General features: G+C 26.3%; 1 pseudogene; it reads right to left on the bottom strand.

Moving 5' to 3' along the window:
• Positions 1–7,275: 7,275 nt before the first annotated feature.
• LOC141695282 (2-oxoglutarate-dependent dioxygenase 21, chloroplastic-like) lies at positions 7,276–9,195 on the bottom strand (annotated as a pseudogene).
• Between the last annotated feature and the right edge of the window lie 3,728 nt (positions 9,196–12,923).

The following is a 12,923-nucleotide window of genomic DNA, read 5'->3' as shown; positions in this document are numbered from 1 at the left end:
ACTAGTTAATATTCTTGCTCTCAATATCAACTTATTTCTTTTTCCTTTTTTGTTGAATTAGATTTTTGCTCAAGTTGAAATTTAAAATATAAAATTCATATATCTTACTATCATTTAATTAAATCAGTGATATATTAAGAATTTTGATCAACAAAATGATAATAATTGCTTTATAAGAATTAAATGTTATTGACTATTACATTTGAAAATAATTTTTTTACAAAATAACAATAATATTTATATTTATAAATTACATTTTTTTATTAAACATATAGTATTTGCTCATGTTAATATATAGTATTTTTTGTGACACTTATGGTGCTCAAATATTTTTATTTTTATACAAGCCTGCACTTACAAAAATCCAGTATAATCAAAAAACTCCAATTTAATATTATATTTATCATTTATAGTAAATATATAAATAATTCTAATATATTTTGAAATTAATGAATTTTCACACTTTTAAAAGTTACAAATATTAGAAGTTAGCATATGAAATTGAACTTGTTATAACTATTCTAGACTAATTGAAAGTCCCTATAATTTAGTAATTGTCCTTATGCAATTTCATATACTTTATGATCAATAGAACTTGCGAGAAATATTTAAGAATATTTTTAATGATGGTGCAATTCTGAACACGAGGCGTTTTGTAGATCAAAAAAGATTATATCGTTACATAAATATCTTATATTGAATGTAGTAATTACAACAAATGACATAAGGTCGGAATATTGAATATAGAAAAATATTGAATATATTATATATATATTTATATGAATATATATATATATATACGTGTGTATGTATATATATATATTGTGTGTGTGTATATATATATATATTCTAAAAGACTCTTTTTGAATTTTATTTTAAAAAAAAGAATCCCTATTTATATGCGTTCAATTAAATATTAAAAATAACCATTTATGCCAGAAAGCCGTAATATGAGAACTATAGGCTAACTTGTAGATATCTTAATATGGTTTTGAGTATTTCCTCTCTTATTCACACGATATTTAATAAATGCACGCTAGCTGTACATCAACTTGCCTACCTGCCCATCTTATGTGCCATGTATGTATTAAAAAATGTTGAAAATATCAATTTTTTGACGCTTTTTATTAATATATGGGTCTAAATTATGCAGAAAGATAATTAATATAAAAATATGAGCATATTACATATGATCAGAACATGTGTTTAGATATATACACATAAATGTTTCCGTGTTGACGAAATACTAAAGTTAAGTAAGTTATCTTACTTTTACTTATACTAGAATATATGAGATTAAAATATCTCACATTACCATATAGATAGTCCTTTGCATTATTGTATAACATTTGTCATGAATCCAGATAAATAGTGAGACTAAAAGATAAGATACTGGTAAATTATATGGTTTCTTTGTTTAAAACTGAAGTACTATATACGTACATCCATGAATCAGACCTTATATTTGTTTGAGAAACTATAATAATCATCTCAACAACATACTGACATGACCATCAATAAGAGCGTGAATCTATCTTATTAAATTTAATATTACTACGACTTAGGTGGAGAGTTGTGGTTGTACTCTAATTTTTATTAATTTTCTCAAAACTACAATTTGTGCAATATCTCCTAGGTTTTTTCATGCGAAGCTTATAAATTTTTTTCCGAAACTTTCTCTTTTATATTAACTTCAATATGCTCTAGTGACACCTTTGAGCACATTATCTTCTTGTGTTATTAGTATGACTATGGAAATTTCTGGTGACTTTTAAATTTTCTTTATGTTTGGATACCTTTGAAAGTACCCAAGTGACTTTATATTAACCTTGTTATGTCATTAATTTTAGAAGCTAATACTCATGAATAACTTTTTAATTTATTTTCTGGTTTGTAAAAATTGAGTTGTTGTATATTAATTATCCACACTCCTATTTGTGTTTTCATAAGTTGATATAGTAATGAAAAGATGTTTTCCAATTTGAAACCATTGAATAAAACAACTGCGACCGCTGGCAATGCACGTAAGAGATAAATATAATATCATGTTACTAGATTCATATATTTCAGGGTACACTTTGAATTAAAAATCTCTAGATATGAGCTTTGCATCATACAGAGAAGGCCATTTAATGTATCAATACCAAATCTATATTGTCGTTGTAAGATACCTACATGTTGCCAGTGCAAATTATTATTGGTTTTTATTTTTTGAAAAACCAGTTATATTTCATTGGCAGCTGAAACTTGAATTAGTGCACCTCTACAATAATGTCAAATAAAGTTGCATCTTGTCTTTTAGTAACTAAATAAAACAATAACTAATTAAAATGAAAACATTTTAAAATGCGAACCATGAGAACTGGTGATTTTCATGGTTACAATAGATAATTTTACAAAAATTAAAATTTTTGGTTTGCACAAAATTACTAATTTACCAAATTCAAAATTTCAACTTTATAAAAAATCACCTGTTTTAACTATAGTATTCACCAGTTTTAATGGTTCTAATTTCAAGAAGTTTTCATTGAAGCGCGATCATATATATGTATATATGCAAGTGGAAGATGAAAGCCTAAAAATCAGTGCACCTCTACAATAATGTGAAATAAAGTTACATCTTGTCCTTATGCAATTAAATTAAGTAACAGCTCCCCATTGTCTAAAAATAAAAAAACTCTCAACTTGTTCAAGATTTTGCGTGAAGGATATATATTCAATCTATGTTCATATTTAAATAATGAGGTGGACGTTATTTCGGGTTTTGATAATCCAGGTGCGCCCATATTTTTGTTTCTCTTATAAAATAATATAATATATGTTCTTATTTTCTTTTGTAGAGAGTGCAAAGTATAACTTCTTTTGTAGAATATCTTTATTCTGGGTCTTTTTCTCCAAGTGTTAAAACATTGAAACCTTAAATAATATTTACCTCCAAAGGCAAACATCATAGTTTTATATTAATGTTTAGGTAGTTTCATATAGTTAGATAGAGGTTACAACAGAGTTATGTATTCTGGTGATATTTCATTAAAACTAGTTTCAACCATTTTATTTATCCGCAGAGATAGCTTCACCTCGGACACATATTTTGGCAAATGGAAGATAATATAAGGGGTTGTCGTTGGATTGGGGGAAAGAGTGTATATATAAATGTATTCAAGCACACTCTTTGCATTTCACTATATCCTCTCCTTCTTTCAAAAAGCTATAGTTGATTTTACATATATACATCTATATTTTGCATGCTTACTCCCCATGCATGTATTCACATATATTTAATACATCTTCCTAATATCTTGTTCATTCTGCATTTGATCAACTATTTCAAATCTTTATCCAGGTACAACTGCATCATTTTATTATAATCATAATTTTATATTATTATAATATAAAATTATAGAAACTTTTGTAAATTTTAACATCACGTTCCTTCTCTGCTTTTCTCTTTCATGTTCTGCTTCATGCCTTCATTTTTTAGAAATAAAGCTAATTCATATCCCATGTTTTGAGATATATTTACCAGTTGAGTTATTATACTATGTCTATCTTTTAAATTTTTAACATTAGTTGGAAGGAATGTAACAAAACAGGAATATAAGAAAAAATATTGATAAATTCAGAGGTAAATGAAAGGAATAGGAGTGCAAAAACATAAAAATGAGATAATGCATATCTTGTGGGATGAGGTTTGTGTCGAGAATGAGCATTGATATCCCAAATTCGGTTTAATTAAGTTATAGTTTTTATGAATGGTACAAGAGCACTGGATGAATAGATTCATGAAATTTTGAATATACATATCAACGTGATAGTACATATTTCATTTAATTTTCTTCTGATTTCTTTCATTCCAACCACATGGAGAAAAATATAGTTTTTGATGTTTAAATTTTAAGATATATGAAATCTTATAATAGAATTTCCATCGAAATACGATATCACGTATTGTGAAGAAGATCTGGTGGCATATGATCATCAACAATACATCTTCAACAACGTTCTTTTAAATAAGATTAGAGGTAAGTAAACACATTTGTACATAAATCATATTTTTGAATGATATCTACTTTTAATTAAAACTTGGTTAAAACACACACCAGCTTTCTTATTTAGCTAATTAAATAAAAAAATTCAATTATTTATGTATCCTAATTTTTAGAAAGTTATATTTTATAATATTTGATCATCAATGTAGTCCTTGCGATTGTTAGATTTTTAGTAATGTTGAATATAATCCACGAGAAAGCAAGCTGATTTTTTTTATAATTTGCTTTGATCAATAGTTAAGACTCATTAATAATAATCGAATCTTAACTAAGTAAGATTTTATGAAAAATTATAATTAAGCTAGTTTATTAAAATTTGATTTGGTTCATTATGATTGCATTATAAGATTTAATTTAACAGTTTTACATAGTACGTGGGTAAGAATAGGTGCATATAATTTTCTAATTATTTCATATTCTAACTTAGAGGATGGTTATTGGTGGCTGGAAAATTTTGTCTTCATAGATTACATAATCCATTGGACGCCTAACAATGCTATGTGTGAAATAGATGTTGGACTAAATTTCCCTCAAGTCAATCACATAGTTGTTATGTTTTTATTTTTGTTATAATAATAATAATTATTATTATTATTGTTGTTGTTGTTGTTGTTGTTTTTGTTATTATTATCATCATTTTGAATCTAAGTTATTAAAAGTGATTGATAAATTAATTTAAGATAACATTTCATTTTTAAATTGTTGAAATTAGATAGTTTAAATGACCTTATATATATTACTTAAAAAATCTATTGATAATTTAATAATATCATATAATGGCTGCAAAATACTATTAGCCAAAACCTATTACTATATTTCATATTAAAATAAATTATCTATTTTTACATTAGTGCTTCTTTAGTTAATCTCAATAGTCGATACTTGGACAATTCTTTATTGGAATATTTATGTAAGTAAGGGTTATGTATTACATATTTTATTTTGTAATGTATGATTAAATTTATATAAAAATCACTTTCACTGGTTAATAATTAAAGTCCTTAGTTAGTAATTAGAGCACTTTTTCCCTCTCACCAATACTTATTTGGGTTGAAAAGTGATTCAAACCAAATATCCAACAGTCACTTTTATAAGCAAATCCAAAGAGGATTTTTTTGATAAAAGTTAATACTATAAATATTAATTATTTATAGTTTTTTATTTAACATAAATGGTCAAATATGTTAATTTAGAATAAGTTATATATACATACAATATCGTATAATTTGAAAATGACACTAATTAACTCGTGATTAATAATTTATGGCAAATCATAGATTTTATTTACAAAAGCAACCTATTTTTAATTTAACATGTGATGGATTTAATATTGACGGTTACATAAATCGTCACTGACATGTATTAAAAGTTTCAACTATCCAAATCACTTGTTTGTAGTTTTCATTTTTAAAACATGTACAACTATATAATCATTTTTTATATTTTATATAAAATATTAGTTTCAGATGGTCAAATTAGTTTCACAAAGTTTAAATGAGCGGATTTTTAGATTGAATTACCAGCAACTAATATCTTAATTTACATATTTTAAATGCTACTAAGTCTCGTTGTGATACGAAAAATGAGACATATATATATTAAAATTTAATAAATAAACATATAAAAATAAATAAAATTAATTTCGTAGAATAATATTTACTTGTTTCATCCAATTATTATTTATTCTCATATTGTTATAAACATTTTTAAAGGTAATACTCATATTTTTCAACCGCCTAATATATGAGCATGTAGTAAATATATATTTCGGGAAAGATCTATAATTTTTTAAACGTGGGTCCCACGAAAATCTGACGAAATTGTTCTTCCGAAGTTCCCAAAGGTCAAGTTTCTCTCTATATCAAATTTTGAAAGAATGACATAAATATATATGTATACACACACGATTGTGTTTAAATACAAAATTCTCTCCCTCAAAATCATGGCGTTTCGGAGGATTTGAACAAGGTGAAAGATGATGTTGATCATGAGCGTGATAAGCATGTACATGATTAGTACATACTCAAAATCTAGTTTTAAATTTGCAAATTTTTCTGTAAGTTATTGTTCATGCTACTTCTTTGTACATATTATTTTTGTTCTCAAATATTATGATCCTCGTAGTTTGTTTGGTCATGACCGTCATATCTTGGTTTGAGAAAGATAATTAAATTTATGGCTTTCGAATTTTTTGATAAATTTGTGATTTTGTGTGTGATTCATTCCTACAGTTTATGTTGTTAGTTGCAAAATTTTGTATGCAGTCATTCAAAAGATTTATAGGTGCATAACAATTCAAATCTAGTCATGAGAATCATATATTTAACTTAAATGAAGCTGATATCTACCAAACAAAAAAATTTGAAGCCAAATTGTATGTAATCGTAACTTAATGGCAGTTTTTAACCCATGTGTTAAAAGAAAGTTAATAAATGTATTAAATAGGAATTATATTATGTCGACGAGTTTTAAGATGAATTTAGTACAATAAACATTACATGTGTTTATTCGGTTTATTTATTATATGATGAAATTTTATAGTCAAAATAATAATCTTGATCATTATATCTATATATATAGATCTCTTGTTGAAGAGTTGTGACAATGATTATAATAACCTATGACTTAAATCTGACATTTATGTCATTTTAAATGTTCTAATAAAGTTTAGTTATTGACTACTAATCAATATTTTTCTAAAAGGTAAAGTTCTATTAGTGAAGTGAGCATGTTTAAGAGAATATTTAATTGTACACATATAATAATTTAATCTTTTATATGAGGGGCACCTCTTTTTTACATCTAATTGAAATATACAATATCGTATTTTTTTACAAATGAATATGTAAATGTAGGTCAATTTTTTATGCTAGTTAAATTTATGATAATTTTCCGTTCTCTCTGACATAGGGAATTTTTGATGTCTGATTTCAGCAATTTAAACTAATTAAAAAAAGCTCACATTATACTCTATGATCAATGGACGTATATGTGATTTATTTAGATAAGAATGGTTTAGTTTTGCATAAGGTGAACTATAAAATTTGTTTGTCATGGATTGTTGTTGGGAAAAACAAAATTTAATATTTTGTATCATTATTTTAAATGATAATTTTTGATTAGATACTATATATAGAATTAAATTTTTTACCATAAGACTATTAAATCTTTTTGACTAACAATAAGAAACCCATCATATTTCAATTCATAAATAGGTATCGAAATATTAATTAACTGCTACATATTGATTAATTTCAAGATATAAAAAATTAAACTTCATATTCTTGACATTAACACATTAATGAAATTTGGAAAGCTTAATTATTATTGACATTTATTTCACATAAGCAGCATGAGAACTAGAACGCTCCTACAAATAATTGTAGGTATATAAAACAGAGTGAAGAGGAAGGGTACTCTATGAAAATAAAAACGTACCAACATGAGTTTTTCTATACACTCTCGCATGCATCTTTCATGTTTAATTTTTCAACATGTCTATGTATCTTCCTTCCATAATATCGTTACTTAATATAGAAGTGAGAAAGTCATTAAAGCTGCCTTCTTTGTAAGAAAGTGGATGCTGCTCATCCACAAGTTCAGGTGCACGTGCTACTCCTTTGTCTAAAGCTAAGCTGTGAAGACTTGCAATAGAAATGTGATTTTTTTCAGCATTAACAGTAGCTCGATGTCTTTTGTATTGACCATTGCTCATTACTTCAATTTGATCACCTAACTGTACTATTAGAGCTCCTTCAATCAATGGAACTGGATACCACTTCTTATCACGGTCCATGATTTCCAGCCCATTATGACTTTGATGTATGATCGTAAGCAACCCAAAATCTGAATGTGGTGGCATGCCCAGTGCAAGTTCTGGTTGTGGACAAGCTGGGTAGTAGTTGACTGCCATGACTTGTGAGCCTCCTTTAATATCTTCTTGCAAGTATTTTGGATTCAGTCCTAAGCTTTGAAAAACTACTTGCATGAGCTGCCTTTGTAACAAATATGTTATTTTGGTGTATTCTCCCATCTTTTCTCTATAAGAAATGTATCAATTTATGTAAGTATTGTTCTTCAAAATAATTAAAAACTACGTTTTGATGATTAAAATGCAGTAATGCATTATTTTAAGGTAGAACCTTTTTCCTTGCATGGATTGTATTAAAGGTGTAGTAAAACTTTTACATTAACATGTAAGTTAGATCAATTATATAAATTCATGTAAAATCTTATACTTTTGTAATAATTATTGACAAGTGTTATTCGTAATACCATAATACTATTAAAACTTACTTGTAGTTAGGCGGATTTGATGGCCATTGCTCGATCCACTTTTCTATAGGATGAGAATAATGCTTGCTAAAATCTCTCCAAAAATAGACTTTATCTTTCACATGATTGAGGCTGGTTCCGTACCTCACTGGATTATGAATATTAGCAGAAGCGAGGTGCATTTTCTCATCACTAGGTAGAATAAAGAATTGTCTTGCAACATCTATGGCATCATTCATGGTTTAAAGTAATATTCCATGGTTGATCACCAATAGCCAATAAATGATTACGTAAGTTGAGGATACGTAAGGATTGTAACCATGCATGCATATTATTTGACGTTGAATTGTAAAGAAATTCTCTTGATGACCTTGATATGGAAAAGTATCTAGAGATTAATGTTTATAAAAATTAATAAGAATTGAATTTTGACATTGGTTGTCAAAAACTCTTGCATTTAGAGGGATGTTTGCTCAATTTTTGCAGAATGAAAACAATATTCATGAAAAATATTTAAGGATTTTTTTTTAAGAAAGTCCTAACCATTGAATAAATTTAAGTAGATGAAGATATCAATATGATAAAATAAATAAAAAATCTGTACCTGGAAGAAGCCTTGTTCTCTGCAGGCCGTGCGTATGTCATCAATTGTTCGAACTCTATGAGACGGGTTGTTTAGATTTGAGAGATCGATGATATGGAATATTGTGGTAGGGTGGAGATTAAAGGTAGGATTTGGACGTTGTGATGGAGGCAAGATGTACCTTTGAGGAACATTTGATAGCCCCATTTTTGCAAGTGTCATGGTGCTAGTAAATGAAGTATCAGAGGTTTCCCCTTCTTTTTGTAGTTTTTTTTGTATGTTACTCATCTTAGTTGATTTACTTGGCATGTACCACATTCTCTATATATAAGCTAAAATATTATTGTTTTTATGTGAAATATTTTTATTTACAAGAGGTATGTATATCTATAATATTAGTATATAAATATGGAGAGAGAATTTTTCAGTATGATGGCATGAGGTTGATTATTTATAAGTTTGCTTGTAGGACCCATATAGCCTGGGCCATTAATATGAACAACACCGATGACCAGTTGAATTGAGCAAGTGTATTGCACGCAATATGAGAGAGCCCGATATCGCCTGGATATGAACATGTCTATGTGGCTACGACAAGGTTATGCATCAGTTTAATTTCTATGGGATCATTTTTTAAAGTACTTAAATATATCAAACGGTTTTATATTGATTTTGATTCACTGTATGTTGCACAGAGATACACACACAGTCAAAGAAGGAAAACCATACACAGTTTTTCTATAATTTCACTTGGTCATTTTGATGTATCTAATTTTGGTTTGTTTTCTCTGTGCTAGTAGTAAATATACAATGGATGCTATTTTAAAAAAAACTATAACTCTTCGTTTATTGAATTAATAATGGATGTTTACAAACTATACAAGGGATATCTTAACTTTTCCGTTATGATTATTTTTCTTTTGGAGTGAAGTGAATTCAAAGAATAATTAATTTATACAAATTACAACTCGTGTGTGAAAATTGTGTAAAAAAGGAAAAATTACAAGTTAAATGATTTGTGACAAACATCAGTTATGCGTAAGTTTTGAAAAGAACCTATATTTCATCTATTGGTATTTTTTATTATAATATTTATTATTGTACAATATTTTTCTATTGCAGTACAATATTTGTTAATCTCTAAACTAGGATAATTACAATCATAGTAAGATTCAAGATATCCTTTTACCATTTATTTTTTTAATCTAAATATCACTAATATTTTCTAGCAAAAATATAGAAACACATATACCTACACTGCAAATGTTGTACATTCATTTACATATATTTATAATCCAAACTAGAAAATTGCTCAGGTAGCAAGAATATTGTTTGTAACAGTCTCAAAAAGGTAATTTATGTTTTTATATTTTTTCTAATTTTCATAATACGAATGCGACTTACGTACTCACTTAAGTTGTATGTATACTATGGGCCTCATATATGAAATTAAGGTTAAATATAATGAAAGGAGGAGTTTCAACTTTAAGATGAAGGACAAAAAAGGTGGTGTTGGATCCTAAAATGTTACTTCATCATTATTTTGGATATTGGCCCATAAAATATTGTAGGTCAGAATGTTTTCATTTTTAGGATGAAGAGTATTTCAATATTTGATACAAGGACATGTATAATGATATCCTAATAAATTTATTGCAGGTAGTTCAATGGCAATACATTTTTTATAAAACAATTATATTGTAATCTAATTTTATTTTATCAACCGATGAAAATTTTATGATCTAAATAAGTTTGAGTTAATTATCAAAGACATCATTCATTGGGTCAAAATGTATCAAAATTAATCACTCGTTGTAAAATTAAAATCAATTAGTCGCTAATTTAAAATTTTGTAGTAAGGAAATATGTAATAAGTAGACACAAAATTTTAGATTTTCAATGATCAAGTCGATAGAAATTTTCAAATTTTGACTAAATTGAGTCAATTTTCCCATGAGCGACTCACCAAATTTTTTGAATGTAATTATTGATAATTTTGATACTTCCTTATAGGTGTTGGTTTTTTCAAAAGAACTAGCTCTATAACCTGTGTAATGCACCGACATACTCTAGATTGTACATATTGAAACTGTCTATATTTATGTTGTTACCTATGGATGAATAATTTATTTGTTTATGCATATGAGCACGAGTGATTGAGGTATATTTGCAATGGTGCATTCACATGAAGTAATAAATTATTTCAGTATACAATTTTTATCACTTCACAATTAAATGGTATTTGTAATATGTCAATGCTTAGAAAGTAAAATAAATACAAGTGATTATGTGTGTTTGATGTATATGAATCACTCCAAATATAAAATATTTATTAATTTGTTTTTTAATTATTTAATTTTTTTATGTGTTAGAAATGTGATTGATAAGTCATACTATGTAGGCAATTGACGTCTGTACTGTAATTTTACTCACTGAATGACATATGATACTCTCCGTTCCAATAACTTTGTTTTTGAAATGTTTCAACAGATTGTTAACATTTTCTAAAATAACATATTATTTTTATAATGGCTCTAAAATTTAGAAATAATAGTATATTTCTTAATTTTCTTCAAAATAATTCATTTTTTTAAATCTCCGTGTCTATCAACGATGTTAACAACCTATGGGACAGTGGGAGTATAAGAATAATGTCATAGAATGGTCAATAGTGAAGTATGAATCATATATATCAGTATAAATAGTTTAATTAATTTATTATTTTATTAAATTTAATATAATATTTCGCTATTTTATTATGTTGGAGAACGAGTTTAGATTGACGAAAAATAAGAATATACGAGTATGCATTTGTGTGTGTGTGTCCCTGTATTAATTTATATATATCTATATATTTATTGTTTATATGTATGTATGCACATATTAATTATACAATAATTGATGGTTTTTAATAAATGAATGACGAAGTGAATTAATTATTATATATATATATATTAATATAGGGGTATAATTGTTATATAAAATAATTTGCTCAACAAACCCCCCTTGGCGATGTTTAACAACCTATGGGATAGTTATAGTAGATGATATATGTCACACAATTGTTAATATTGAAGTATAAATCATACATATATGTATTAATAGTTTCTTTTATTCTTTATTTCAAATAATTTATATAATATTTGGCCATTTCATGTGTCGGAGGACGATGTTAAATTGATGACAAATAAGAATATATGAGTATGTATCTATGTACGTATATGTGTATGTGTGTGTATGTGTATGTGTGTGCGTATGTGTGTGTGCATGCATACATGCATGTATGCATACATACATGTATTAATATATATATGTATATATGTATGTGTGTGTATATATATGAGTGATTTATACATACACACATACATACATACATACATATATACAATTATTAATTTATATATATACATATATATGTACATACATACATATATATATATACATACATACATAAATATATATACTTCAATATATGTGTATATGTGTGTGCATGTGTGTATTTGTATACATAGTTTGTTCTGTTTTTTATTTCATATAATATAATATAATATTTGGTTATTTCATTGTGTTGCAGGACAATGTTAAATTAATGACAAATAATAAAGGACGATGTTAAATAGATGACAAATAATAATATATGAGTATGTATCTATGTATCTATATATATGTGTGTGTGTGTATGTATGTTTGTGGGTATGTATGTATATATATGTGTGTATGTATGTGTGTATGTATGTATGTATGCATATATTAATATATATATATATATATATTTATTGCATTCATGTATGTATTAATGTATGTACGCACATATTAATTATAAAATAATTAATAATTTTACTAATGAATGATGAGTTGAAATAAAAATTATATACGTATTAATTATATATAATTAATAATTTTTGATATATAAATGATGAGGTGAAATAAATATTATATAGATATTAATGTAGGGGTATAATCGTCATATTAATTAAATAACTCACCAAACCCCCATTGTTGTATTAGATATATAT

This window comes from Apium graveolens, chromosome 11, assembly GCF_009905375.1.
Source record: "Apium graveolens cultivar Ventura chromosome 11, ASM990537v1, whole genome shotgun sequence".
In the NCBI taxonomy this organism is placed as follows: Eukaryota; Viridiplantae; Streptophyta; class Magnoliopsida; order Apiales; family Apiaceae; genus Apium; species Apium graveolens.
The sequence above is the reverse complement of the archived record's forward strand: the minus strand, read 5'-3'. Positions and strand labels throughout refer to the sequence as shown.